At 42.1% G+C, this 24,195-nt stretch overlaps 1 protein-coding gene across 1 annotated transcript in view; it reads right to left on the reverse strand.

Annotated features, from left to right (window-relative positions):
• Positions 1 to 23,885, reverse strand: part of LOC110496351 (transcriptional repressor p66-beta) — a 49,875-nt gene extending 25,990 nt beyond the window's left edge. Inside the window, exon 1 of the mRNA XM_021572192.2 lies at positions 23,583 to 23,885. The gene's annotated coding sequence lies outside the window, so the exon portion shown is untranslated. The remainder of the gene's footprint in view (positions 1 to 23,582) is intronic.
• Between the last annotated feature and the right edge of the window lie 310 nt (positions 23,886 to 24,195).

Below are 24,195 nucleotides of genomic sequence, written 5' to 3' on the forward strand. Positions count from 1 at the left end.
TCAAGAGGGCCACCATTGTTCCTGTTCCCAAGAAAGCTAAGGTAACTGAGCTAAACGACTACCGCCCCGTAGCACTCACTTCCGTCATCATGAAGTGCTTTGAGAGACTAGTCAAGGACCATATCACCTCCACCCTACCTGACACCCTAGACCCACTCCAATTTGCTTACCGCCCAAATAGGTGCACAGACGATGCAATCTCAACCACACTGCACACTGCCCTAACCCATCTGGACAAGAGGAATACCTATGTGAGAATGCTGTTCATTGACTACAGCTCGGCATTCAACACCATAGTACCCTCCAAGCTCGTCATCAAGCTCGAGACCCTGGGTCTCGACCCCGCCCTGTGCAACTGGGTACTGGACTTCCTGACGGGCCGCCCCCAGGTGGTGAGGGTAGGCAACAACATCCCCTCCCCGCTGATCCTCAACACTGGGGCCCCACAAGGGTGCATTCTGAGCCCTCTCCTGTACTCCCTGTTCACCCACGACTGCGTGGCCACGCACGCCTCCAACTCAATCATCAAGTTTGCGGACGACACAACAGCGGTAGGCTTGATTACCAACAACGACGAGACGGCCTACAGGGAGGAGGTGAGGGCCCTCGGAGTGTGGTGTCAGGAAAATAACCTCACACTCAACGTCAACAAAACTAAGGAGATGATTGTGGACTTCAGGAAACAGCAGAGGGAACACCCCCCTATCCACATCGATGGAACAGTAGTGGAGAGGGTAGCAAGTTTTAAGTTCCTCGGCATACACATCACAGACAAACTGAATTGGTCCACTCACACAGACAGCATTGTGAAGAAGGCGCAGCAGCGCCTCTTCAACCTCAGGAGGCTGAAGAAATTCGGCTTGTCACCAAAAGCACTCACAAACTTCTACAGATGCACAATCGAGAGCATCCTGGCGGGCTGTATCACCGCCTGGTACGGCAACTGCTCCGCCCTCAACCGTAAGGCTCTCCAGAGGGTAGTGAGTCTGCACAACGCATCACCGGGGGCAAACTACCTGCCCTCCAGGACACCTACACCACCCGATGTTACAGGAAGGCCATAAAGATCATCAAGGACATCAACCACCCGAGCCACTGCCTGTTCACCCCGCTATCATCCAGAAGGCGAGGTCAGTACAGGTGCATCAAAGCTGGGACCGAGAGACTGAAAAACAGCTTCTATCTCAAGGCCATCAGACTGTTAAACAGCCACCACTAACATTGAGTGGCTGCTGCCAACACACTGACACTGACTCACCTCCAGCCACTTTAATAATGGGAATTGATGGGAAATGATGTAAATATATCACTAGCCACTTTAAACAGTGCTACCTTATATAATGTTACTTACCCTGCATTATTCATCTCATATGCATACGTATATACTGTACTCTATATCATCGACTGTATATACTGTACTCGATACCATCTACTGTATCTTGCCTATGCTGCTCTGTACCATCACTCATTCATATATCCTTATGTACATATTCTTTATCCCCTTACACTGTGTACAAGACAGTAGTTTTGGAATTGTTAGTTAGATTACTTGTTGGTTATTACTGCATTGTCGGAACTAGAAGCACAAGCATTTCGCTACACTCGCATTAACATCTGCTAACCATGTGTATGTGACAAATACAATTTGATTTGATTTGATTTGTTCGGTTGGACGTACTGCCAAATTCTCTAAAACGATGTTGGAGGTGGCTTATGGTAGAGAAATGTACATTCAAATCTCTGGCAACAGCTCTGGTGGACATTACTGCAGTCAGCATGCCAATTTCACGCTCCCCCAAAAGACATCTGTGACATTGTGTTGTGTGACAAAACTACATATTTTAGAGTGTCCTTTTATTGTCCACAGCACAAGGTGCACCTGTGTAATGATCATGCTGTTTAATCTGCTTCATGATATGCCACACCTGTTAGGTAGATGGATTATCTTGGCAAAGGAGAAATGTTCACTAACAGGGATGTAAACAAATTTGTGAACACTATTTTTTGGCTTGTGGAACATTTCTGGGATCTTTTATACAAGCTCATGAAATATGGGACCAGCACTTTACGTGTTGCATTTATATTTGTGTTCAATGTATTTTCTTTCATTATTATATTCCCCTAACTCTATCACCCCTCTAATTGGAGTAAACTAATGGACAACAATACTTTGACTTTTACTTCCAAAGTATACATATACATGTGACCTTACTTATCCTTATTTTCCTTTAGTCCCACCCTTCCGCTACCCTTAGCACCTCCCGTTTATCTCTGAAAACCACCCACTTTTGATTTCTACTTGCCATATATTTTTTCAACTATGCTGTAATGTTTCACAAAACATTTTATACTAACTTTGGTCAATAATGTAGGGCTGACAGACAAGTTCCTTAGCTTCTCCCCCTTTGACTTGCCTCCTCCATTTTTGCAGTAATGCTGCAATCAATTGGTTGTTATTTTGTTAGCTCGATGTGTGACATAACTCCACCAGTGCTATTTATGATATCATTAAGAAAAGGGGACATTTTTTTAGATCAATTAGAATATTTGAGTTAACCATAACATTTGTTTCTGTCTTTTCTGGTGGATGAAACTGAAATTGCAACCAGCTTTCTATGGCTTTAAAAATAACACATTTTGTACATTATTTCATTTTCAAATAACCGAAAGTGGAGGATGTTGTAATCTGGATAAAGGGAAAAACATTTAAACATTTATTATTATTTTTTTTTTTTTTAAACGGGGTGAGCCATTCTTACTATTCTGCTGGAGAACAAGTTTGGATTTCAGTATAACTATTGTATGACTGAAGCCTTTTGAACCTCTCTCTATGCTTTAATATTTAAATCATTAAAGCCCTCTCCGAATTCATATTCATTATATAACATAGGCCCATTGAATTTTATCTGGCTTGCCAAAATAAATGTAGATTATTTTCTGGCAATATAATTAAAATAATCAAGTTGTTCGGTGTAGGCAGGGCCACATATAGTGCATTCGGAAAGTATTCAGACCCCATCCCCTTTTCCACATTTTGTTACGTTAAAGCATTATTCTAAAATGGGTTAAATAAAAGTTTCCTCAATCTACACACAATACCCCATAATGACAAAGCAAAAACAGGTTTTTATATATTTTTTTGCAAATGTATTACATATAAAACAGAAATATCTTATCTACATCTACAAGTATTCAGACCCTTTGCTACGAGACTCAATTGAGCTCAGGTGCAGAAAACGTTTGACCTCTGTCATTGCCAACAAAGGGTATATAACAATGTATTGAGATAAACTTTTGTTATTGACCAAATGCTTATTTCCCACTATAATTTGCAAATAAATTCATAAAAAATCCTACAATGTGATTTTCTGGATTTGTTTTCCTCCTTTTGTCTGTCATAGTTGAAGTGTACCTATAATGAAAATTACAGGCCTCTCATCTTTTTAAGTGGGAGAACTTGCACAATTGGTGGCTGACTAAATACTTTTTTGCCCCACTGTATGTAATTGTGGACTTTTTTTTAATACATTTGCAAACATTTCAACATCAAAAAAATCTAAAAATAAAACGATTGAATTCATTTTACAATAAGGCTGTAATGTAACAAAATGTGGAAAAAGTCAAGGGGTCTGAATATTTTCTGAATGCACTGTAAGTAAATAGGTAACCTAGGAGAAGACTAAATAATTAATCAGGGAGATTTTTCCACAAAAAGACAGGTATTTACCATTCCGTGGTAGCAAGACCTTATCCATTTTTGATAACTCTCTATAAAAATGTATTGTAGTGAGATCATTTATATGAATATCGAGTATGTCCACCGTCAGACTATTTTATTGGTAACTACACAGGAATCTGAAAAAGTTTACATTTTTTGTGATCTAATACACAATATGGTACATCATAGTTCAGTTATAATCCAGAGAGGTTAGAGAAATGATCTAGATACTCCAGGAGGCTGTGCAGTGATCCAGATTGCGGATTTAAAAGAAAACATGAGTCGTCACTCTCCAAACCAGTTTTGTCTAGCAGCATAGGACTTTGATTTGATTGATTGTTGATTGTTTTTAAACCTTTGATTTTTAGACCCTTCATAACAATGTTGGATCTGATTTGAATAGCTAACATTTTAATGGCCATTATAAATAGATACGTCAACAGTGGACAACCTTGTATAGTACGTTTTTTTCTGCTGACGTTCTGACCTTATTCGCCTTGGTGACAGGCACAGAGGATGCTAGACTGTAACCGCTATGTGTGTTCAGCCATGTTGACGGATGTGGTCTGATTCGCACTTGACCTCACAGAGATGGAGGTGTTTGATGAGGTCTGGTAAGAAGAAAACAGTCTCCAGACACACCGTCTGAAGAAGACTGGTGACTGTGTTCCACTGAATCCTTGGTCCTCACAACACATACCAATGGTCTACTTTCTTGTGAAGTATTCCGTTTATAGCCTACCACTTTAGCACTAAGATTTTAGTCCTGGTGCAAATGAGTCTCACAAAACTTGAAACCAAATAAAGAACCAGAAGTACCCACCACCAGTAAAGTAATGCCCAAAAGTTAAGGGTCTCAAAGACAAAATGGATCCCAATTTGCTGTGATTTCAACTGTCAAAATAATGCTTGCTGGTCATTGCCAAGTGAAGGGCAATGTGGAGGTCAGGCTCTTCAAGGGCAAGTTTGTTTCACTGGCCTCTCAAAACAGTCACATTCTGTTTTAAGCGATCAGAGAGTCAGATGCTCTGACAAAGGTCAAAAGCTTGGCACATTAAATTACTGAAATGTGCATTGTTCGAAGAGTGCGAAGACTCTTTTTCTAGTCCAAAATGTTCTCAACTTCAGCACTGAATCTCGTTAGAAGATTTGGCCCACAAAAGGGTCACAGTATGCAAACACCTGCCTCGAACTGACCTTTGTAAGACTGAGCCATCAGCATTAGTAGTTCACCTGCACCGGTGTACAGGAACCATCATCTAATTAATCCCAAAGGCCCTACATCTAACTTTACAAAAATGTCATGTAGCGAGCGCCTCATCAATTGGAATTCAAATAAGAGATTTAATTGGCCCCTTTTATCGCTTAATCACTTCCCTATTAGTGGATTATTCCTTGTGATGTCTTTCTATAATTCCCCCTCATCTATAGCATTATCTTATTCTTCTGGCTGGCACCATTAAATCTATTCAGCCTGTCATTCTGTTACATCTCAATATTATCATCTCCAGATCTGAAGCGTTCTCTTTAAAAAAAAATAAAAAGTGAGGAATCTTTTACGATAACGTAATATCCCCTCCACAATAATAAGAACGCAGGGAGTGTCGGGGCAATGCGAGTGCACATTCGCCTCGTTTCATTTTGGATGCCTCAAAAGGCATGATGTGAATCACAGTCTCCATTTCATGTATAAACACCCTTGCAACCTCCATGCCAAGCCACCCACCTCTAATGAGAGACAGAAAATACAAATTAAAAAAAGAGCACAAGCACGCGCATGGCCAACAATGGCACTGGCCGAGCCAATCAGTGCGGCTTCTGTGGTGCGCGTCAGTCTTGCCCCCACTGTTCCCCCGTCTGCCTTTACATAATATAATGGCTGTTTCAGTCAGCTGCTACACAAACCAGACTCTTTCTCCCCAACCACTCTCCCCCTTATCCCTCCGCCTAAACGCCCTCCCATCCCTCCTTTCACAGAAACCTGCACACGCGCATTCCGTGACAGACTCATGGCTTTGGGCACTTTGCCAGCCAACGCAGCAGCAGCTAAGGGAATCGAAAAAGAAAGAAAGACTGTGCGAGAGGGAGGAGATAATTTGAGACAAGAACATCATCCCCCTTTACCCCAAATCGCCATTTTTCATTTACCCTACCCCCCCTCTCTGGGCAGAGTTCCTCACCTCACATTGCCATTGACACGTGCGCGCACACACACACACACACACACGGGGTCACTTAGAAATGTCCTTGTTTTTTAAAGAAAATTTTAAAAAATGTCCTGTGTTCCAATAGCATGTTGCGTTAGCTAATCCAAGTTTATCATTTTAAAAAGGCTAATTGATCATTAGAAAACCCTTTTGCAAATATGTTAGCACAGCTGAAAACTGTGTGCTGATTAAAGACGCAATACAACTGCCCTTCTCTAGTTGAGTATCAGCATTTGTGGGTTCGATTACAGACTCAAAATGGCCAGAAACAAAGAACTTTCTTCTGAAACTCGTCAGTCTATTCTTGTTCTGAGAAATGAAGGCTATTTCATGCGAAAAATTACAAAGAAACTGAAGATCTAGTACAACGCTGTGTACTACTCCCTTCACAGAACAGTGCAAACTGGCTCTAACCAGAGTAGAAATAAGTACATTAGAGTGTCTAGTTTGAGAACTAGACACCTCACAAGTCCCCAACTGGCAGCTTCATTAAATAGTAGACGCAAAACACCAGCGATGCTTCAGATACGCAACTAGTCTAAAGAAGGCCAGTTTTTAGGCTTCTTATATCAGCAACAGTTTTCAGCTGGACTAACATAATTGCAAAAGGGTTTTCTAATGATCAATTAGCCTTTTAAAATGATGAACTTGGATTAGCTAACACAATGTGCCATTGGAACACAGGAGTGATGATTGCTGATATCGAGCCTTTGTACGCCTATGTAGATATTCCATTATAAATCAGCCGTTTCCAGCTACAATAGTCATTTACAACATTAACCATGTCTACACTGTATTCCTGATCAATATGATGTTATTTTAAAATGGACAAAAAAAAACAAAACAAGGACATTTCTAAGTGACCCCAAACTTTTGAATGGTAGTATATATAGAAATGTCCTTGTTTTTGAAAGAAAATCACATTTTTTGTAAATATACCCTGTCATTCACTCACTCACACACACGGAGCAGTCAGAACCCAGGGACAGTGAGGGGGCTGAGACGGGCATCCTACCCCAAAAATGTGTCACTGGAACATAACAGACCATTCCTAAATAAGGCACTCTTTTGTAACCCCCCCTCATCCATGCTCCACCCTCGTCTTCCCCTCTCCAGCATTCTACTACAGCTGTGCCACACCACAAAGAAGTGTGCATAAGTGACTCCTCCCTTCCTCTGCACCCCCCCTCCCCAAAAAATAGAAGTATGCCTGCCTGCCTGCCCCCCCCCCCCCATCTCTCCCCCCTCGTTGTGAAAATAAACACACATGCTTACTTTTTGGGGGCCCTCGAAGGTACTGACAGCGGAGGGCTTTATTTTTTATTAATGCATTTACATTACACTACCCCCATCTAAAAAAGTGTGTGAGCACTTGTGTGTGCGTGGTGGGGGATGCTGTGTGAGGAAGAGATAGGTGGGAGGGTGGGGGCGAGGACAGAGGAAGATCGAGCAGAAAAAAAATACAAAAACGCTCTCTTGACACGCTACCCTGTCATAATGCCAACCATTAATTCCCCCCATCCCCCTCACCGACACACACCATTTTCTTTATGTGCACACAACTGCTGCCTGTCGATCAGAGCACACACACACAGCAAAATGTCCGCCTCTTTATTTTGCACCCCAAAAATCCACCACCTCCAGACACCTTAACGTCAAAACGTCCACACAATCAATCGTCCTATGCTACTAGACATAACTGGTTTGGAGAGTTTACCAAACAGGCCAAATTCCAGATGGTGGGGTACAACAGTAATAAGGCCATTCGCAACAATACGGTGGAATCCGCAGCTCATTTCACATGATCTGCATCATGCCACTTCATTTGGCTGACGCAACTCCTGCACCACACCTTCCCCAACCCAAAACCCTGGTGGCACTGCATCTTTCACCCAGGGCTAGAGAGAGGGAGAGAAAGAGCAGAATGACATTTTTCACCCCATTATGACTCAACTTCACACAAGTCTATGAGAGCATCCTCTTTTACTAATATGTATATATTTATTAACCGTTACGTTCGTCTGATGGTAGGGGTGTTTATCGCAGAGGCGCAGGGGGGGGGGGGTGCCAGCACCACCCTGCCCCCTCATCTCTATCCTGTGATCCTGGCCAAACTCCCAAAAAATCTCTGGCTCTACCCATCCAGCTTGTCTGATCACCCACCAGCTCAATTGGCTCGATTAATCCTTTTCCTCTTCACCGCATCTGATGCCGAGCGAGCATTGCAGGCACACAAAATGGCCGCCATCACCATAACACAAGTGGACACTCACCCTTGTGAAATGCTCTGGGGCTGAATCCCTAATCGAGTCAACATATTTGTCATTACAAATCATCTGTATCATCACCGTTATCACCATGGCCTTATAAGTCACTTATGTATGGTGTTCTAAGTAATGTACGTAATCTGTGGTATGGTACCACAAAGCTTTGGGCTGTGACCCAGTTAGGAGTTATAAAAGCCTGGCCTTGTCACAGGGTCAGACAGGGTGAGCATTGCAAGTCTCTGGGGATGCGAGGTGGCTGCTGGGCTCTGGGACCTTTCTGGAAACACACAATCCAGTCCTGCTATCCCCCTTGGCCTTGTATGTGGTTTGGAGGGATAGTGCCACAACTATGTACATATGCTGAAATTAAAAGGAGTCTAATTGATTAACTAGCTTGCATAATTAACAAACTTCATTCAAAGTTGTATTATAGCGTTTCATGGAAGTTCATGCGGATGAGGAATAGGCACCTATTTGTGGAAGATAATGGTCGGTGAAGTGAAAAGGTAAGTCAGCTTCTCTAAGGCTATAGGGCAGACATCTTTAATTTGAGCACAGCGCCCATGGCCATTGATGGCTGACTAATCTCTAGTTCCACATTCCCAGTTCCAAAGCAGGATAGAGTAACTATAGACATAGGGTGGTGTGCTTGTACCACAGATAAATATAAACTGTCTGAGGAATAACATGGAACATAGAAATACTGGCTTTACATTGTGATTAATGGATTTCTGAGAGAACTCCTATGAACATTTCACGAACTGGTGAACATTTATTAGCCAGTTGAACATGGCAATAATGTTATTGGAATAATGACATCATGTGGAGGTCATATAATTTTGTCATATGATTTTAGTTGCTGAAAATAGCTTCCTACACGTGACTGGTGTTTAAATTGGCTGTAATCCCCGAGTATCCCTCACGCATCCTCAGATTTGGAGTTCTTCTGAATTCCACAGGCCGTTTGCGACCCTAGTATCAACGGATCAGATAAGGGCCTATTTTCATTAGCGTAGCTGTATGCTCTGAACTCCTGAGGGATATTTATGATTAACATTCGTCGGCAGACCCGCATTTCTGCACAATGGAGACAAAGTCCAGATTTAAGGCAGTTGAGCTGCCCTGCTCGGGGTTGAAGGTCGTCACGACAAACAGCCAATCCTTTGTGATTAGGAGAGCAGTCCGATGGGGCTCTGCACAGCAGGGCACAGACACTGTGAACTCGCTTACACAGGCGACAACGCACCAGGCGAGAGTGCGACATCCCCAAGGGCACATAAAGCAGAAATATTACTTCAGCAACAGACACTGGTTTCATGATCTCATGCTGCAGCCATTCATGCACCTCGTAACGGAGCAGGAGATGTATTGCAGGAGACAAAACACCATACAGGTCAGAAACGCTGGCGTTGCAGACGTCCTGTTTCCACCTTTCCCCCCATTTCATTCAATAAGATCTCTTCGGTGTAATAGCATTTGCAGATGAGCCCCCTTTTTTTCTTTTATAGTGCTTATAGTTAAAGGAAAATGCATTATAGGGGAACATGAGCTTACCAAATGGAGAGCAGCACCAAAATGCCAGAGATGTGGGTTCATTTGGGGCCAAAGCTTGGTTTCTACAAAGGTTTCCGACAAGAGCTCCATACCCATTCCTTAGTAATTATATAACCTTATATTGGTTTCCAGGCTTAGTACCTCAAATCAACATTGACTGATGAGTTTATAAAAATAAAAAACAAATCTAGTTGATAGAAATCAATACTTTGATTAGTATTGGTCTTACGATTGGAATAAACCTTGATGCAGGTTGGAAAACTACCTGGATCTGCAAATGTTGTAAGCAGAAAACAGTGGAAGCATACAGCGAGAATGTCTAAATCCTATCGTTCAAGAAAACTGAGGGGAAATGTAGACTAGCCCATTTTCATTAGTCATCAAATCTGTTAAAAACGGATTATTGACAAATTCACTGGCACACTAAGGCAGGGCAGAGAATTGGAACAATGCGCCAATTAGCTTTACGAGTTGCTGGGAGGTATACCGTTAGCTTGGCTTTTGCACTAAACGTTGTGCAACTACATAGAAAAACAAACTGGTAATGGTAAGTGGGCCAATTGATTGAGCTACAAGATAGAAAGAACAGTTCATACATTCTTTTATATGAAGCAACATTACATGGTATCAATAGCAGCTAATGCTGAATTATTTGATCCCATTTACAAATAAATATACAATCAATTCATCAACACAATCAAATCTAAAAATGTAAAAATACATATTTTCTGGAAAGACCATCAGTGCTGTGAGTTTGGTAGACACAGATCACAAGTAAAGTTCACATTAGTCGGACAAAAGGTGGCAGTCCATAGCTCACATTTAATGTGCTCTTTTCGCACAAATGTAGATATATATAATGTTACTACAGCCTAGGACTGATCAGTAACACATTTTTGTTGTTAGAAAGGGAATTTGAGGTCAACCGTATCACAAATGTTGTGCTGATAAAGTTATGTCTGGGAATAGCAAAAACAACAAGGCACAGCTATTTTTTTAAAGCCAATGGGAGGTCTGGGCAGGAGACAGCAGCTCAGCTCATTGGTTAATGTACTAATTGGACCTACATCCTGATCAACCCACACACTGACGTATATTACTCAGATGGGGGGCTCTGCTGGGAATATGACCAGAATTTGCATACGGCTAGTTTCTGACACTAATTAGGCCAATTAGGCAGATTGCGCCCATGGCAACAGAGTTGTAATTGGTTGGCTTGAACTGCTCAGGAGTTATGGATAAGAGGATGTGAGTTCAAAGTCAATAGTAAGCACTGCAACCGTGAGATGTTGACAGACTTACAACATCTCATTTCATATTGGTGGTTTTGTTTACCCTCAGGTTGAGTAAGCCTATCAAGGGTTAGACTGTGACAGAGAAAATCAGTCTCACATCTCAGAAGCAACAACATCCACGTACAATTGGCGTGGGGGGGGCTTCCAAATAAATACAGTTGAAGTCAGAAGTTTACATACACTTAGGGTGGAGTCATTAAAACTTGTTCTTCAACCAATCCACAAATTTCTTATTAACAAACTATAGTTTTGGCAAGTCACATAAGACATCTACTGTGTGCATGACACAAGTAATTTTCAAACAATTGTTTACAGACAGATTATTTCACTGTATCACAATTCCAGTGGGCCAGAAGTTTACATACACTAAGTTGACTGTGCCTTTAAACAGCTTAGAAAATTACAGAAAATTGTGTCATGGCTTTGGAAGCTTCTGATAGGCTAATTGACATCATTGAGTCAATTGGAGGTATACCTGTGGCCTACTTTCAAACTCAGTGCCTCTTTGCTTAACATGTGAAAATCAAAAGAAATCAGCCAAGACCTCAGAAAGAAAATTGTAGATCTCCACAAGTCTGGTTCATCCTTGGGAGCAATTTCCAAACTCCTGAAGGTACCACGTTCATCTGTACAAACAATAGTACGCAAGTATAAACACCATGGGACCATGCAGCCACCATACCGCTCAGGAAGGAGACGCGTTCGGTTTCCTAGAGATGAACGTACTTTGGTGCGAAAAGTGCAAATCAATCCCAGAACAACAGCAAAGGACCTTGTGAAGATGCTGGAGAAAACAGGTACAAAAGTATCTATATCCACAGTAAAACGAGTCCTGTATCGACATAACCTGAAAAGCAGCTCAGCAAGGAAGAAGCCACTGCTCCAAAACCGCCGTAAAAAAGCCAGACTACGGTTTGCAACTGCACATGGGGAGAAAGATCATACTTTTTTAGAGAAATGTCCTCTGGTCTGATGAAACAAAAAGGGAACTGTTTGGCCATAATGACCATTGTTATGTTTGGAGGAAAAGGGGGAGGCTTGCAAGCCGAAGAACGCCAGCCCAACCGTGAAGCATGGAGGTGGCAGCATCATGTTGTGGGGGTGCTTTGCTGCAGGAGGGACTGGTGCACTTCACAAAATAGATGGCATCATGAGGGAGGAAAATTATGGGGATATATTGAAGCAACATCACAAGACATCAGTTAGTTAAAGCTTCGTCGCAAATGGGTCTTCCAAATGGACAATGACCCCAAGCATCCTTCCAAAGTTGTGGCAAAATGGCTTAACGACAACAAAGTCAAGGTATTGGAGTGGCCATCACAAAGCCCTGACCTCAATCCTATAGGACCTCAATCCTATAGAATGTTTGACCCAAGTTAAACAATTTAAAGGCAATGCTACCAAATACTAATTGAGTGTATGTAAACTTCTGACCCACTGGGAATGTGATGAAAGAAATAAAAGCTGAAATAAATCATTCTCTCTACTATTATTCTGACATTTCACATTCTTAAAATAAAAGTGGTGATCATAACTGACCTAAGACAGACAATTTTTACTAAGATTACATGTCAGGAATTGTGAAAAACTGAGTTTAAATGCATTTGGCTCAGGAGTATGTAAACTTCCGACTTCAACTGTACAAACATATATGTGCACACCTGCACACTAACATAAAATACGAGCAAGTCTCCCTCATCTACTGAACACCAAACGCACATCTCTCCTTCAGGCAGCAAACACACCCGCATCGATACACACCTAAGTCTCTCCTCCCGCTCGCACTACCCCTGCTCAGCCACAATACTTAAAACACACCCCTGGTCTTCATTAAACAAGACAACAGCTCATTGTGGTCATCGCCATGACAACCGACCCCCTTCTATTTTTAAGCCATGCCACTAATCAATTCCTGTTCTGCTGTCGCCTGAGGGAGGGAGAGAGGGGCGGCTAGGAAGGAGGAGGAGGAGGGTGGTGGTGAAGAGGGGTGGGCAGTGGCAGGGGGCAGAGTGGAGGAAGTGTGTGGGGGTGTGAAGTTTGGAGACAAAGAGTCGAGCGCACAAACGCGAGCCCTGAGGTAGCTGACATGGCGGAGCTCGACAGTGGCCTTGAGGGACCATCAGCGGTGAGCAGCAAGCAGTAGCAGCATTATCGAGAAAAGGAATGAATCTTCAACTAGGGCTGTGTTCATCAGTTTTAAACTATTTTGAGAATATTTTTGCAACACAAAACAAAAATGTACGTTTCTTACTGGACAAGTCCATGTTGTCCTTCCCTTCAGTTCAGTCAGTTTTCTTCCAGTTGATGCCAAATGAACACAACCCAGGATTTAATTCCAATAAGTCCCCGACAGACGGCAGGGCTGCCTCACCGTCTGGGTTTTTGGAGACTACCATACGGGCGGTAACGGACAAGAACCCAATGGGTCATCATGGTTACCAATCACAGACCAAATTGGTCCAGGACCCAATAAGTTTAGGTTACATTGCTGAGAACAAATCTAGCTCATCCGAGGCCCTACGCCATAGGCTAGTTTCCCATGTTTCATTTGGGAAAGACATAAATTACATAACCCATGGTCACAAAGGTCAGATGGGTTCTGAAGAATGGCCATTAACAAAATGTGTTGTCTCAAAGACAGGTGTGGGATATTCCGTGCTTGGGGGTAGTGCGAATGCAAAAAAATAATAATAATAATAATAATTATCCTAAACACCATATTCCATAATACAACAAACAGATTGGACACATATACACTGGGATCGAAATGAAATTGGTTACAGTACCTCCAGTTCCAGTAACGTCTCTACATTGAATTTGAGCGTAAACTCATTTCATTAATTTAATTGAACCTGACTGGGAATTCATTTCAATGGAACCCATCTTTTATTCAGCACATCCTGGAAAACCATGATACGCTCAAATGAGAAAATGATTGGGTACTGAGGTGTGAATATTTAGCTGATAATGTTTATAGTTTATCTAACATAAAATGTGTTTTTTGAAAAACATTGATACTCCAGCTATGTTTCTACTGAAATATCATGCTGTTTTCCAGTCTATTCAGACCAATGAGTTTCATTTTTGAGTGTTGGTCATATGGACATGACGTTGTGCTTTTATAGATTATGATTTTGTGTGCATATCAAGCATGGAACCCTTTCACTTTAAGAGGGCATGCTGACATACAGCACTGTGGCGTATACAGTAGGTTAGCATACAGATGAACTAATTACGATTTTCACTGAGACTGGATTTTCCCTGACCTACCTTACCGTAATGTAACTACATAACAATGACTGGTGACACTGTTTCTTGAGGTACTCTGCCTCCTCAAGGAGGAATTGGAGAGGCAAGGGTGGAACAAAAGATAAGTGCATTTTAAGAGGGCATCAGAAACCATCTCAAGTCATTGGTTCACCATGCAAACAAGTCTACTCTAATGAATTGAGTCTCGTTCATTGAGGATATGTGGTTATCCCCACGATTACCACATTTTGCGATGAGAATCTGTTGTCTACTCCATCCACCATTTGTATTTGTGGATGTGCCTGTGTTTCTCAGACACAGTACACTGACTTAATGTCACTCTTGGCATAAATGTCTCCTGTTCCTTTAAAAAAAAGTCACAATTCTGTTCACTTTTCTTTTTTTATTACCCAGAGTACCCAGCACAGTCAAAAACGTGAGAGAGCCAGTCTAAGCCGGTTTGTAACCTCAGGGTATGGAATTATCTCTTAATATGTAGCCGTTAGTGGTCAGGACGTCACACGAAGACAGGGAGAGAGAAAAAGTCAGAGGGAGGGAGAGGGGGTGGGGGAGGGGCAATGAAGCCCCTGTGCTTTCAGGGCAGAAAGAGGAAAATCTACTTCTTGCGAGACGTTGATTCTAAAACCTGGCACCTTGACAAAATGGGATCATTGCGGAACTTCAGACCACAGGGTGGGGCATTCGTTGTTTAAACAAAAAAAAAAAAAGGGGGGGGGGGGGGGGGGGTGCTGGAACTTAGGCCTGGAGAGACTGAGGTAGCTGAGAGATTTGTAAAATGGGGTTGAATGGGGCAGTGAGGGTATCGATGTCTTCCACGAAATGAGAGGAGAGCAGAGAATAATAGGTACAGTGAAGACATCAACACAGACGCACCCAGACTGATTTTCTACATTAAACCCTGTGAGCACTAACCCCTTGAATCACACAACTGACCCTCTTACGGGAGGGATGCTTCATCAAGTGGAGATAGCGTCAGCAGAGTCACTTGTCTCAACCTAAGAGTAATGGGCTCGTATACACTCACACACATACACACAAAGGACAACACAAGATCCCACTATACAGGGCCAGGTGAAAATAGGTTACAGGAAGGAAGAGAGAAGGAAGCTACAAACACAGAGCATATGAAAACATCTTGCTCGTTTCCGATGCCTTCTGTGGGCTGACGCCACTAACTGTACGAACAAAATACATTTGAGGTCTGGCCACAGCCACACAAAGGTGCCCTATTGCAGAAGGTAAACCGTAGTTTTGTAATCATGGTGGGTTGACACTGCCATAAAGGACACGGATGAGGAAATAACTCAAGGGGTAGAATAGCAATCTGTTCCAGTGCATAAACATGCTCATATGAGAGAGGGAGGGAGAGGGCTGTGGGTGAAGACGACTAGGACATAGCCCTCGGGGACCCCCAACCATATTTGTTCCATTTCATCACACCGGATTCAACAAATCAAAGGCTGGACTGATTAGTTGAATCAGGTGGTGCTGGAAAACACATACGTTGAGAAACGCTGTCCTGAAGGAGAGTCCAAGATGGACGCCATTGATAACAGCACAGTTATTGACAGAAAAATGGAGTGCAAGATTCTCCTTCACCTACTGACCTTAGTGTAGAGAACTAAGACAGCGAGAGCAAAGAAATTAAACTATAACTAGACTGAACTTGCGTTCAGTGTTTACCAACCAGTTCTTTTCACACTACTTTACATCTCCGGCTGAATCGTAACAGCATAGACATCACTACAGATACAGTAAATGAAGGGGACAGTGTTTGGGTGACGATAAGGGATACACATGACAGCCAGGACACGTCCCCCTGGGAACATGGGACACAAGAGTTCAACACAGGGAGAAAAGGTCAAAAGAGCAAAGCCGTGACAGGATACACGTTCTACAAAAGGTCAGAGGGTCAAAGTGGTGTGATGTGTGAATGGCAAATTTTGGTGGATTTAAAAAAAAATATATATATATATATTTAAAAAATTAACAATTAAATTCACTTCATTTAACAAGACATGGCACAACATAAAACTGAAATAATTTGTTTTTTGCAGGGCGTAACAGTGATTTCCTGTCTAAGCAATTTTCAAAAGGTATTTTTTCAGATGTGAAATGTACACAGTGCAACAAAAGGAGAGCTACAGTGGTGTAGCCCTGCAGCTGCACAATCAACCTTGAGAAAATCTGAGAAGTTACTGCCTGTTGGATCTGGGAAGTGCTATGAGAAGGGAACCATCTTTGCATTGACAGGTGGGAAGTGAGTTACCAATGTCAATCTACAGTGTCACTTCAGTCTATGAGTCCAATACAGAAAGCAGTTCCTGATACAAAACCTGCATACATATCACCACCTCTCTTCATCAAACCAAGTCTGAGGGGATATTGGTACATAATGGTCTTCTCACCTAAATGGAGATGTTACAAGTCTATTAAGCAGTACTTTATACACGCCAAAGTAAAAGTTGCATTATCTTGTAGCCTTGTTATCCCTACATCTTCTTTCCACTGTCAACTCATCTTCACTCGAGTGTCATGCAAATGATCAACGGACCGAGCATAGAACCACTTCTCTCTCAGTCCATCAGCCTTTCATTATTGTTCCTTTTACAAACTCACCCCCTTCGTGCCAACCTCCCAGCCTAGCTTTGCAGTCCATTCATTTGCATTTTAAGCTCATCTTAACAAAAAACATAATTAACCCAACGAGGAACACCCAGAAATGGGGATGTTGTAAAAGCCAACAGAGGCAAACTACTCATCCAGAACAAGGGTGCCAATTAGCCATCATGGTGCCCTACGTGTTTTAACCTTTTGGTTACTGACACAGAGGTCCAACACAACAGAACATGGTGGCATTAGGACCCCCGTGGACCTAAAATGTTCTTATGAAAGGAGTCATTTAAAAGGTCTCAGTTTCGTCTGATCGAACCATTTAAAGGCTATCCTGTTCACACTACTCATCTGAGCCAAGTCGTACTGGGCTGGCTTGATTACGCATCCACCATCTTTGCTGGAACTATACTGGAAAACAAAATATATATTCCAGCACAGCAAGGTTCGGGTGGGCATGGTAGTGTGAAAGGGTATGAGTCAGCCGGGACCTGGTGATTCTTGGTGACCACGTGTTCCACTGTAGCTTATCGAGTCGAAACGTTAGGGCAGCCCGCTAATTAAGAGTTGCAGGGAGCCATTCATCTGAGCTGTTTGTTTCTGCGTAGGATTTAATAAGCCTTGCGTGAAGCCCACTGAACACAGCCACCCCGATTCAGGTGTTAACAAGGATGCGACGCCAAACACACACACACACACACACACACTTAACACGCAAAACCAAGCATTCTTGAGACCCATTCACAAACCAATTACATCCCATGCTGCTAATTCATTAAATTGATACTCTTCTCAGTTTGCTGGTTAAGGTTGCTTTGCCCATTGAAAGAAGGGGCATTCCAAGGTGAGTGGTAAAAGGTACTTTCTTCTATGATTGACAACAAATGGGTCAATGTAATAAAATAAAATAAAATGAAATTTTTTTTATTTATTTACTTATTTAAACCTTTAACTAGGGAAGTCAGTTAAGAACAAATTCTTATTTACAATGACGGCCTACCGGGGAACAGTAGGTTAACTGCCTTGTTCAGAGGCAGAACTACAGATTTTTACCTTGTCAGCTCGGGGATTCGATCCAGCAACCTTTCGGCCCAACGCTGTAACCACTAGGCTACCTGCCACCCCAAATACCAGTGTAATATCTGTGGGAAAGTCTAGCCAAATACCTTCCCCTCTCACCTCCGGATTCAAAATGACGGATTTTGGTAAACCAATGGCTATGTGTAAGCATGTAAAGCCTGCAGCTGCTGGAAATTTCATTTAGTCTACCCATTTTTGATTCAGGACTTCCACTGAACAGAACCCACATTACAAGCAAGGATATCCCCCAATGCATGCCTCAACACTCCTCTTTGGGAATACCTTAGCTCTCACTAAAACTGAAGGCTTACGCATTGGCTTGGACCGGCACTGCTTTTGAATTACAATTATTTCAAGGAACAGCACAGGTTAAATAGGTTAAAACATAACACAAACTACACATGTAATTAACGGGACATCAGTAGCTGGGCTGACCTTTCATGACCCGTAGAAAGGGAGAAAATGGCTAAAACCAACACTGCACCACAGTGATCTTCTCAATACTCAATTTTCCGTACAAGCTTGAATGTGCACAATCGCAATGTGAATCAACTGCGATATCGCTTGCAAAACATTATTCCTGGGCATGTCAGAAACAAATTAGAAGCCTGTGAAGACATTTTTTCACACTCCCGTTGTACACACGTTGCTATGCAAGATAAATCCCTTGTTTATAGTTACACTTTACATGCATTCATTACCATCACACATATCAATTAGCGCCACGTGCCAGCTACCGACAAGGCTTCTCGCCCTCAAAGGAGTTTCACTTGGGCGGATTCTTAAAGAAACTAAATTTTCCTGATTAAGAGCTAATTATACAGATTTCTCTCCCCTCGAACAGAGAGCGTTTATCTCTTAATTTCAAATAAGTACGGACCACTAAATGAGCATAGATTTGAATAGGGTGCTAAGGATCCCTCTTCCCATGACTGAAAACACAAGGAAGGAGTTGTTGGACACAGCAGCTTTCAGAAGTTACCACAGGCTGTGTTGGGTATGACAATCCTTTTGCACTGCAAATATTTCTGAGCTCAAAAACATAGGCCTACTTTTGAATGCTGGACAATAACATAGCAACATAGTGGTACCAAAGCTGACTCAACTGCAAATTTGACCTCCTTTAAGTAAAACATTAAAATAAAATGATAAAAACTTAAGTGGGAAAGCTGCCGGGCCATAGCTTCTCCAGACCAATAAGTCGTACACTCATTATATTTTTCAGAGAGCTTTCCTGTACACTCTGTCATAGGAAAGTCTGAGGTAATGGTGTTGTCATGACTCTGCTTTTGTATAGAAAAAACAGGGAATGTGAACAGCTGGTGTCAAGACACACATGCTTTATCTGTGAGAGAGAGCACATCAGTCCCCTGCCCAACCCAGGGCCATTGAGTCAATCTGGACATGCCAACACAGTGGTAGGGTCATCACACACACACACACAGGTCTCTTGAAACACAAGCACGGAGTGTCTGAATCAATGGGTGAGTGCAATCAACACCGTATTTTTTCCCAACACCATGAGAGACAAATCCCCTCCCTCTGAAAGTCATGAGATCAATAATAGGATATTCAACATTGAAGCTTCTCCAACACAACATTAACCTTTCATCAGAGGTCGTTGTGACTGCATCCTAAGCACATCAGTGGAGGGCACCTGGTTTATTGTTATCCAACCGCAGGTGCACTGGTCGTTTATTTAGAGGCTGTCACTTTGTTGTGTCTGGGACAACGGGGGCGTTTAAAAGGGCAGCCCGTCCATTTTCAAACCTTTTTTTCTTTTGACCAAGGTCAACAACCCTGAAGCACAGCCAAGGCCACCTACATTTAGTGCTTTTGTGATCTTTCCCTCAAAAAATGATAAAGGCCTACATAAAACTGCCCAGTTTGTCCGATATAGGCCTAAAATCTCACTTATAAGCAATGTTTATTTGGAAGAGATTTGTTCCCAGGAGAGGAAGCGGTTGCTTATCCTTAAAATTAGAATGATGCAGAACCTGATAGTTTTAGCGGATGATCAAAATTCAATCGGCAAGTTCTACTGAGCCTAGGGACTGGCTGTAGCCATAATCTGTGATCAATCTGAAATATTGCATTGATGATACACATCTACAGAAACCGACCAGTGGAACATTTATCAAGGCAATAGCATACCTTTCTCTGCGGAACTGAATCTGTATCAATAGGAACTTGTCAGGGTTGAATCTTGGCACAATGTCGCATCAGAAATGCAGGAGGACAGAGGCCTCATGGGCTTTGCGACACCAGGCAGTCAGTAGCGATAAGGCACCATGGAAATTAAAGTGTGCACACTGTGTGAAATCCCTTCACGGGCAGCGCCAGTGTACTGGAGCACAGCAATTGTGTTAAAGAACCGCAAAGAAATCAAATAAATAAATAACATTATAAGTCACATACTACCTAAACTGGGTAAAACCATCTTGATGATGAACTATTGATGCTCTATATCAGGAACAGAATTCAAGAATATGCTAAAGCCACCCCATAAAGAGATTTGTAATGGATTCCTCTTCTACCCCATGTAGTTGAGCGTGATCAGGGCCACAGGTCTCTCCATACACATATGGGAAGGAGCGTATGGATGGTAGAGTGATACACATTAGAGGACATGGCCATGGATGGTCCATCATTGACAAAGCAGTGCCGTAACCATTCATTCATACTGCTAGACAGTGTTCAACACCAGGGAGTCCCATTCACAGACTGCAGACTTTCATTCATACAGAGAGAGAGAGAGAGAGATAGGTAGACAGAGAGAGAGAGATAGGTAGACAGAGAGAGAGAGAGAGCTGAGCACTAGATTTTCCAGGGCTCAGAAAGTACTGTACTTTTGGATTACTTGGTAGAATATAGTGTCTGGTGGAAAAGCACAGGTTGAAATACTTCTCAAAGAGTATTGTAGGCCTATAAAGACTGGGAACATTAAATAAGCAAAAATACAATATTCAGACAACAAGACCCATGATGAAGGATCCATGTTTAGATGTGTTTATCCTTAATTCCTGCATATCTTGGATTGGTATAGATTACAGTAGGTTATGCATGTCTTATTTCCATATTTGATCTGAAAGAAAATACTTCCTCTTGGCTTCAGCGTTTTAACTCCAAAAGGAACTTGTTCATTGCGCCCGAGTACCCCTGCGTCATTCTGAAGTTGAGATCCCAAAATAGAACAGATATAGGCATAGCCAGGGGAAGTAGTTTGGGGGTGGTGCAATTTTTATTTTTTTTTGCCCACGCTGAAGATGTCTATATCGGTCTGTTAACACAGGACTAGTAAAGGCCCAGCGCACTACTTTTCTGATTTAAAAAAAAACTAAATGTATTTTAGTATGTACCAGCATTTGTAATTTGAGTCTTATACTTATCTGCACAAATCAGTTAATCTGATAATACTTGCGGAATATAAAAATACTTGCTTGATATATATGTTTTCCAGTATCTTTAAATACTTTGCAAATGCAACTTATTTCTATGTGAAAAACTGAAATGATTTATTCATTCCTTTTCCATTTTAGTAGACACTCTTATCCAGAGCAACTTACACTAGTGAGTGCATACATTTTCGTACTGGTCCCCCGTGGGAATCGAACCCACAACCCTAGCGTTGCAAGTGCCATGCTGCCAACTGAGCCACATCATCACATCTCATTTCAAACCACTTGGTGTCTCAATTACTATATTGTGCATTGTTTTTCTTTATGTTGATGGGAAGTCTACAGGTACAAACCTAGATGACTAGCCTATTTACAATACAGTAATGTACATTAAGTGGTTTGTAAGGATGGTAAATCAATACTGCACAAAAAGTGGTTGTTTCCCATTTTTAATTTGATGTGGTTGTTTTGTGTCTTTGCCCATAACTTTGCACCTTTTGATGTAAATACTTGAGGACAGAGTTTGTTTGTTCTGGATCCCATTATAATGACAATCACAGAGAAAGGGACAAGGCAACAACTCTTACAATTACTGAATCCTGCAAGATACTGTTCTTAATTATACAGCTACCTTATTTTGCCAAAGCAGAGAAAAAAAAGGTTTACCCTGTGCTGGAGATGCTTCAAACATGTATAATATATATAATGTAAAAGGCCCAGTGCACTATTTTTGTGAAAAATATGTTTTGTACATGATTATTTTGTATTATTTTATTTATTTTTTATTCAATTCTGATTATTCAGGGGGGTGCTTAGCACCCCTAATTCATGTGGCTGTGGATATAGGCTTTATTTGGAACTTTTACGAATGGTCTCTCCTGTGTTCCAACTAGTCTTCATCAATTCAGCAGACTTTTCCTTACATTGTTCTGTAAACTGCAGGCAATAGCCAGGCCTACATAGACACTGCGCTCCTGCTGTCAGATTAAATCTTAGAAAGTAATTCAACGAGGGAAGGGTAGAATAATTTAAATTGAATTCAATCCAAGTATTTTGGCAATCCCATCGATAGGCTAATAAATGGGTGAAAACTATTCTCAGTGGGAACCAATGTATATATATATTCCAACAGATGCCTGGCAAGAGAGTCTACACACGGACTCCCCAAAATGTTGCCAAAGCCGCATAAGGATCAGACAGTTAGGCTTGGCCCAGTTGAGTAGCCTCAGCTCTACCCAGTCTGCCTATCTAAATAAATTAGGCGCTGTCTCACTATTGACTTGTCTGCCGCACCGAGAATAATAGCCGGCCCATATTAGCTATTGATCTGCGTTTCTTTCCTAAAGTCATCTAGACATCTACCGCTGCTAATCAGTGGTTGCCCCTTGGTGACAATCAATGCATGCATTCGCGTTAGAATTACATTTCAAGTCTTACAACATGTCATGCGTCAGGCAGCCATTTGAGTGCATATGGAACAAGTTAAGAACGTCCTCACTTACGTATATGGCTGATAGATTTTCGGATTTAAAAAAAAATAATTGTACAGCCTCAACTACAGTGCACCGTAACATCATCCACACAGCTCTGTGAAGCTATCACTTTAGTCTTGTGTCTACAACTACGTTGGTCTTACACACGGATATGCTTCATACAAGGTGTTTTAAAGCGAAATATTTGTGTATACTTAGAGGATTCACCGTGTGCACATGCTTTGCTTGTGTATCCACCGGGCACACGCAGGGCTTTCTCCGCCAATCTGAGTTAACCCCCAGAGACGCGAAATTAAAAAATGAAACGGATTTGTTGCCATTGCACGAATCTTTAATATTTCTCTAAACTTTTGTTTCTTTCACATGAGTCCTTTATGACAAAGCGCGACACGTATCCAAAAAATGCCTATCAAATGATCCCAGACCTTGATTAGTCACTTTGAACCGTTGGTTGTTGGTCGCTTGCAAATCAGCTTGCATCAATATATGAACCATGTTATTGTATTGTCTGTCTATGCAGCACCCCCCCTCTCCTATCACCCCCCCATATCACCCCCCATAACCTTGGATGCGATTATTACTACCCAATGAGAGTTTACTCCAACCGAAATAATCCAAATCCTGCCGCCGCAATTTCAAAAATTATATTCCATCTCAGCTAGGCCTTATCCATATCCTCGGACTCACCTGACTCGACTTTCCCCTCAGGTTCCACAAGCTCGGGGTTCTCTTTCAGATCCTGAAGCGCTGCAGTAGCTCCTCGCGACCAGTCCCCGGCACCGGCAGGCAACACAAAAGCGCTGATTGGGCCTCGGCTAGCGCTCATCCCCTTGGTCTCAGTCCAGACAGACGGGTTATTGGTCGCCGGCTATGTCGAAGGCGCGCCCCTATTATTAAGGTGTGTGTTGTTGTCTATGTCTGGAGGGGAGGGGACAAGAAGCAGTGCAATGATGGTAACTAAATGGGTTGTTATGCGCGCCGTGTCGGCAGCACCAGGCAAGCTTACAACATTGACAGATAGTGGACAGCCATATGAACTCCCTCTTCATTCGGCGATGGTCATCGACTGAATCTCCGAGGAACAATGCCGTTTCTATGACTCATCTTGAACCTGGTATTTTTTCCACAGATTTTATTTCAATTAACTTGTTGTATCGCCTTTCTACCAAGAACACTAGATCAACCGCTTGATACGGCAGTAAATCATATGCGCAAAAGCGTAATTAAGATAACACAATTTGGTGTTATATAATTGATCTATTTTCAAATTGTATATTTTTTTACACAATTTAGGATTTGT

This window comes from Oncorhynchus mykiss, chromosome 18 (assembly GCF_013265735.2).
Source record: "Oncorhynchus mykiss isolate Arlee chromosome 18, USDA_OmykA_1.1, whole genome shotgun sequence".
NCBI classification, from domain to species: Eukaryota; Metazoa; Chordata; class Actinopteri; order Salmoniformes; family Salmonidae; genus Oncorhynchus; species Oncorhynchus mykiss.